This window comes from Dermochelys coriacea, chromosome 19 (genome assembly GCF_009764565.3).
Source record: "Dermochelys coriacea isolate rDerCor1 chromosome 19, rDerCor1.pri.v4, whole genome shotgun sequence".
In the NCBI taxonomy this organism is placed as follows: Eukaryota; Metazoa; Chordata; order Testudines; family Dermochelyidae; genus Dermochelys; species Dermochelys coriacea.
Window position 1 is genome coordinate 475,626 of NC_050086.2, and position 7,536 is coordinate 483,161.

Below are 7,536 nucleotides of genomic sequence, written 5' to 3' on the forward strand. Positions count from 1 at the left end.
GTTAAGCAACTGCTTAAGTGATTACCTGTCCTACCTTTCTTAAGGTTCTTTTAAATTTGATTGCTTAACTAAAGAAAAGGACTCAAGGGTTGAAATTAGTTTAATAGCATTTTATTAAATATTTTAAAACAGCAGCTAATAGTATAGGATATAAGAAGGCAAAAATGGTTTTGGACTATGATTTGACAAACACAAACTGGAAAATTGGTTGATATAACCATTCAGGTTTTCAGAATCAGCTCTCACAATCACAATAGAAAATAACACTTAAACTTAATTACTATTTTGGGGAAGTGACTTGCTTAGATTTTTGACTGAGTCCCTCAGAATAGGGCCTCACTTGTGCCAATTGGATAGTCTTTTAACTAGAGGCTGACGGAAAGTCAGCAGCAGTGGAGGGGCTCACGGTTTGGACAGACACATCCCTTAGGGGAGGATTTATTAAAGGGGTACTCTATACCCTAGTAAAGAAGAGAAGATAGCAGCTGATGAAGTACAGGTAGGAACTGAAGAGAAACAGTCAAACAAAAAAGAGTCCTATTCAATTACATCACATGAAGGCAGATAACTAAATATTGACAAATTTTATAAGAGCTTGTGTGCAAATGCTAGCAGTCTAAATACTAAGATCAATTAACTTGAGTGTCTGGGACTAAATGAGGATATTGATATAACAAGCATTACAGAAACTTGGTGGAATGATGATAATCAATGGGACACAGTAATACCATGGTACAAAATATATAGAAATGAAAGAGTAGTTCGCACTGGTGGTGGATTGGCACTATGTGTGAAAGAAAGCCTAGAGTCAAATATAGTAAAAACCTTAAATGAATCAGACAGTGCCGTAGAATCTCTATGAATAAGTGTCTAGCAATAGGAATGTACTACTGAACACCTGACCAGGACAGTGATTGTGAAATGCTCAGGCAGATTAGAGAGGCTACAAAAACAGATTTCAACTACTCCCATATTGATTGTGTACGTGTTTCTTAGGATGGGATGCAGAGATAAAATGTGTAGACATCATTAATATCTGCTTTTTGGAACAGCTGGTCCTGGAACCTACAAGGCAATTCTTGATTTAGTCCTAAATGGCACACTGGATCTGGTCCAAGAGGTGAATATAGCTGAACCACTTGGTCATAACAACCATATTGTAATTACATTTAACACTCCTGTAGGGGGGAAAATACCACAGAAACCCAATACAGTAGCATTTAACTTCAAAAGGAAAACTACACAAAAATGAGGAGGTTAGTTAAAAAGAAATTAAAAGGAACAGTCACAAGAGTGCAATGGCTGCAGCCTGCATGGAAACTATTTAAAAACACCAAAATAAAGCCTCAAACTAAATGTATATCCAAAATTTAAAAAAAATAACAAAGTAAGAGGACCCCCCCTCCAAAAAATGCCACCATGGCTAAACAGAGTAAAAGAGGCAGTTAGAGGCAAAAAGGCATCATTTAAAAATTGGAAGACAGATCCTCCTGAGGAAACGAGAAAGGAGCATAAATTCTGGGAAGTCAAGTGTAAAAAGTCTCATTAGGCAGGCCAAAAAAGAATTTGAAGAGCAATTGGCAACAGACACAAAAACTAACAGCAACTTTTTAAAGTACATCAGGAGCAGGAAGCCTGCCAAACAAACAGTGGGGCTACAGGATAATCCAGGTGCTAAAGGACCTTTAAAGGAAGACTGGGACATAACTGTTGGTACAGCCAACTTGAGTTGGGAAATATCTTGAACACTGGCTGGTTTGCTCCAATCAGCAACTGACCTACACAAGTGGTTTCTATGGCCCCTTGTGGTATATCCCAGTTTAGCAAAAAGAAAAGGAGTACTTGTGGCACCTTAGAGACTAACAAATTTATCTGAGCGTAAGCTTTCGTGAGCTACAGCTCACTTCATCAGATGCATTCAGTGGAAATCCGATGAAGTGAGCTGTAGCTCACCAAAGCTTATGCTCAAATAAATTTGTTAGTCTCTAAGGTGCCACAAGTACTCCTTTTCTTTTTGCGAATACAGACTAACACGGCTGCTACTCTGAAACCCAGTTTAGCAGTTATGCTTCCTCAAGTTGCAGTCTCTATCAACACTCTGCTAGCTGCTGACATATCCAGTTTAAAGTTCATATAATTTATACAAAGAGGTCTCTCCATATTCTTTGATGTTCTTTAAGCTTGTTTTAACAGTCTATCTATAATGCAAAGTCTCTTCAAAAACTGTTCTCCAGAAAGCAGGAACTGCTCTATAAATCTTCCATTTTTGTTCTTTTTTAACAATGGTGGGGCCTTGGTATGTATGGGTGAGCTTAGTCTGTGCATTATTAATCAAACAGTTACATTTCTGATTATTCCACTCTGTGGTCAAATATCCGTATAAACACACCACTTTGTTTCTGTTTCTTTTATTTACTGCCTTTTTCAGCACAGGTGCATTTCCCCAACTTGATAGCATAAGCATGCTTGATTGCAAACATTAGCCTTCTTCACTTTAGCACTTAAACTAAAAGAAATCAAATCTTTCCTAGGAGGATTGTCCACCAGGCAAACCCTGCCATTAAAGTTAGCAATACTTTGCCCAAAGCTGTATAACTTATAGTTGACTTTTATGCACATTTAATTATGATATTTGATTCCATCAAGTTCCTTATTTTACTACTGTTTCTGGCACATCATATAATATCAATATTTCATATTAATTTGGTATGATTTTTAATTCATTTACTTATTCACAGCCAGGAAGAAAGGGAAAGTCTTCTCATATGCACCAGTGGTACACTCTTGTGAAAACCTGCAGCAACTTTGAGCTTCTTTAGATTATTGAAGAAATGTAGCCATTAGATCTTGGATTTTCATTCTCTTCATCTCCTGTTCTATATTTTCTATGGTGCTTGATATTTGGGCAATTCTTAATTAGGAATAACTCATAATTTTGAGGCCTTGATAGTTACTAGGAAGAGAATTTATAGTTTGTAACTAAAATTACAGATCCTTAGAATCATCCTCATAAATATTTTGCCAGTTCATTAAAATACATTTGTTTAGGTTCTTGATATGGTAAATTACATTAAAATGTAGATTAAGATTCTTGTTTAATAGAAAAGAAAGAGGCTTAGTCAGGAGAAATAGTATCTGTCTATAAATAGTATCTGTCTATGATTGAGGTCTGTAAATTCATGACTGGTGTAGAGAAATAGATAAGGAAGTGGTGTTTACTACTTCTCATAACACAAGAATTAGGGGTAATCAAATAAAATTAATAGGCAGCAGGTTTAAAACAAATAAAAGGAAGTATTTCTTCACACAACGCACAGTCAGCCTGTGGAATTCCTTGCCAGGGGATGTTGTGAAGGCCAAGACCATAACAGGGTTCAAAAAAGAACTAGATCAATTCATGGAGGATATGTCCATCAATGGCTACTAGCCAAAATGGGCAGGAATGGTGTCCCTAGCCTCTGTTTGCCAGAAGCTGGGAACGAGTGACAGGGGAAGGATCACTTGATGATTACCTGTTCTGTTCATTCCCTCTGGGGCACCTGGCACTGGCCATGGTCAGAAGACAGGATACGGGGCTAGATGGACTTTTGGTCTGACCCAGTAGAGCCATTCTTATGTTCTGTCTAAAACAAAACCAATAAAGTTCTCTTAATTTTTGTGAAAGTTAAAACAAAAATTCCCGTTTGCATGACCCATGGAATAATTTAGCTAAATTTTAAACGTAACTGTTTTCAAGTGAAAGCCAGTTACTCCTCACATGATCTGTGAGTAAATTTAGCTCCTCTGTTAGTTTAATGCCATTCAGTTCCTTCCCTGTACTTGATGTCACTCCATTAAAGACAACTTGGACAGGGAGAGATCATGACAGAAAGGGAGAAGAGGAATTCCTACATTTGAGGGACAGCCAAAGAACAAAAGGGGAAATAAAGATGATGAGAAGGCTGAGCCACTCTGAAGGGGGAAGGAGAAAACAACCTAGTTATAAATGATACTTTGGAATAAAAGAGTACCCTGTACAATGAAGCTGGGGCAGCAACATCTCTTGCCACTGCGACAAACTGTCCAAGCCCCCAAATCAGCCATTAAGGCCTCAGAGTGCCCAACTTACCTATCCACTCTTACAATGCCTTCTGTAAGTACTATAAGTACAAGAGAGCTTATCTGCCATCACAGAACCTTCCTGAGGATGCTACAAACAGCCTCTGACTCATGGCTGCTATGACACTACAGGCACATGTGACCAGGTCACCTTGGGATACCAGTGTTTTTCCATTGACTGGTGTGGGAACCAGGCTTTGAGATGAAGGGTTCCCGCCGTATGCAAAAGCTATTTAAGGCAGGGTAGTGACATCACTGTGGTTCTTCACTGACTTTGCACCCAAAGAAATTCCTGGAAACACCTGAGGAACAATGACTGAACTGGGGGAAGTGCTGGACCTAGACTAAAGGGATTTTTAGCCTGTGAATGAAACACCTGGGTATTCCAAGCTGTAAGTTAGTGCAGTTTGCCCCTTAAGAGTCTGCAGCCCTCTTGCATCAACATTTAGGATGAGAATTTGCTATTCTAGCCGATGTATGTAGTATATTAAGTTTAGTTTGTGTGTTTTATTTATTTGCTAGGTAATCTGCTTTGATCTGTTTGCTCTAGTTAATAAATTTGGTTTTGCTTTGTCTAAAACCAGTCTGTGTGGAAGTCAAACTTGAGGTAGAAAGTTTTTGTATATTTCCTCTCCACATTGAGGGAGGGGGCGAATTTCATGAGCTTACACTGTACAGTTCTCTGTGCTGTGCAAGATGGTCTAATTTTGGGTTTACACTAGAGGGGGGGGGTGCTTGCCTTAGGAACTGGGAGGTGCCCTAGCCGTGCTTTCCCATGTAGAGCTGATCACAGCGTCTGTGTGTATTGCAGCTGGGTGTTTGTTCCAACCTGTATGTGTGCTGGTAAAGTGCAGGCTGGAGCCTGGGAGAGGGCTTGGCAGGCTGGTCACAGAAGTACAGTGTAAAGGGAGCCTGGACAGGGGGAGCTCAGTGGTACCCCAGTTCCAGATGGCACACCAGGAGGAATCTGTCACAGCTGGAGGTAATTGTTCTGCTCTGCTTGGCATTGCTGAGGCCTCTGTTGGAGCACTATGTCCAGTTTGGGGCATCACACTTTAAGAAAGTCATGGACAAATTGGAGAGAGTCTAGAGGAGACCAAAACAAAAATAAGGTATTTGGGAAACATGACCTCTGATGAAAGGTTGAAAGAATTGGGCTTGTTTATTCTGGAGAAGAGAAGGCTGGGGGGGGCAAGATAAGTCTTCAAATATGTAAAAGATTATTATAGAAAGAGCAGTAATCAATTGTTCTCTTCATCCACCAATGGTAGGACAAGAAGGAACTGACCTTGTTTGTATCGAGTGAGATTCAGGTTAGATATTAGGAAAAAGTGTCCAGCTATAAGGATAATTAAGCCCTAAACAGGTTACCTAAAGAAGTTGTGGAGTCCCTGTCACTAAAGGTTTTTTGAACAGATTAGACAAACATCTGTCAGGGTGGTGTCGAGGTATATTGAATCCTGCCTCAGCATGGGAACTTGAAGTTAGTGACCTCTTGAGGTCCATTCCAGCTCTACAATTGTATGATTTTATCTATACTGTGATTTCCTTTCCAGGGGATTGTAGCCTGTCCCTGCTGAGCCATTCAGATTCTTCAGCTCATTGAGGGCTAGGAATTTCTGAGAGTTGGGGTTAAAAGGCAGTTAAATCCCACTGTTCTCGGTCTCTCTCTCTTGTTGACATACAGAGTTGAAATAATTTAAAATGAGTATATCATGTTTATGCAGTGTTGTTGCAGTCATGCTGGTCCCAGGATATTAGAGAGAGAAGATGGGTGAGGTAACAGCTCTTATTGGACCAACTGCTGTTGGTGAGAGACCTCAGACCTGAAGAAGAGTTCTGTTTTGCTTGAAAACTTCTCTCTCACCAACAGAAGTTGGTCCAATAAAAAATGTTACCTCATCCACCATGTCTCTCTTACATCTTGTTTAATTATTTTCTAATAGCTGGTCTCCTTCTTGGCAACCTCTGTGGGAGTACAACTGACCTTGTCAAAGCTTTCTTTAGATCAGGACACGCTTGTCACATCATGGTGAGCTATCTATCACTTGCTAGAGTCCATAGTGTTGGGGACTGTTGCCATGTAATTAGAGGTGCATAAGAGACAAAGTGGAGAAATGTCTGCACCCGCATTCAGTGAAATCTTTGTGAAATGCATTTGCACAGGGCATTTTAAAGTTGTTCTGCATCCAAAGTAATTCACAAAAATGTTGCCTTGGAAGTTTTGTTATGTACAGAAAATGGTATCGGAGATGGCAAAATGCAATGGGCTAAATTATTCTTCCCTGGGTAGGTGCAGTAGAGGAGAGAGGGTGCAAGAGCTTGCAGCTGAGCAGAAGGCAGCCGTAATGTGGCTTGCTTTTAATCCTGGAGCACACAGGGAAAATGTTCTCCCTGTTCTGCTGCTGGAGAGTTATGGCCCTAGCCTCACCACTGGGGCCCCAGCTCCCATTGAGAGGCCCCTCCAGGTGCACCCGTTAAATCTATATAGCAAAGGCTGCAGCATGTGCTTCCCTTAGCACCTATAGAGTTGTCATGCCTGCTCCTGCACTGCATGCACAAAGTGGCTCCAGGTACTCCTGCTAGGGGAATGGTCCTCCTCCCCCTGTTTCAGCCAGGCTTTGCCTTCTTGAGCCATAATAGCACCCATCATATTTACAATCCCTACATTTATGTTACAGAACAAGGCCCTGTAAGGAAAGAAAACACCCACTAATCTTAGTTTTAGCAAGGAATATCCTAAGTAACATTTTAATTAACAAGCCATTCTCTCCTTGCTTCCTTTTACTATAAAGACTTCCGGTTACTTTAAATCTAAAATGAATTAAGACAAAGTTCTCCATGGGAGCCGAGTATATGGATCATAGACAATGGACAAGAATGATTAGACAAAATATACAGTTGGAAGTAGCTGGATATAAAAAAATAGCAATAACTCTGCCAACTAGAGAGCAGAAAAAACAAATACTTTTGCCAAGTGCAGAGTGCTGCAATGATGTGGGCTTGCATTAGAAGGAAAATTCACGTTATAATCAATTGTATTTTTCAGTGCTGAGTCCTTATTGAAAGTTCTTCCACCTGAGAGCTACAGTAAGTTTTAGTGTTGATTTTTTTAGTCTAATTTCTTAGAACCTTGTGTTTATTTAATTGTTTGACACTTAAGTTGAATTATCCATTTATCATAGCATTTCTTTTTAAGCATTTGTCAAAGAAGTTTACATATGTAAAGTGTAAATATGAAATGAGAATCGTGGATACGCTTTTACACTGAAATATAAGGCAATATTCAGAGCAGATCAGTAGTCAGTCCAGTCTAGCATCTGATCTTTGACAGCGACCGATCTACCAGATACGTTTCCCAAACGAAAGTATAAGAAACCCCACAGTGAATAATTAGACAATAACCTGTAAGTAGAGGAGAACTTTGTCCCCATCAGT

The 7,536-nt window shown here is 39.8% G+C and overlaps 1 protein-coding gene across 1 annotated transcript in view; it reads left to right on the plus strand.

The window, feature by feature from the left end:
* LOC119845332 overlaps nt 1-7,188 on the plus strand; it is a 399,673-nt gene extending 392,485 nt beyond the window's left edge. Inside the window, exon 8 of the mRNA XM_043505864.1 lies at nt 7,148-7,188. The gene's annotated coding sequence lies outside the window, so the exon portion shown is untranslated. The remainder of the gene's footprint in view (nt 1-7,147) is intronic.
* The last annotated feature ends 348 nt before the right edge of the window (nt 7,189-7,536 follow it).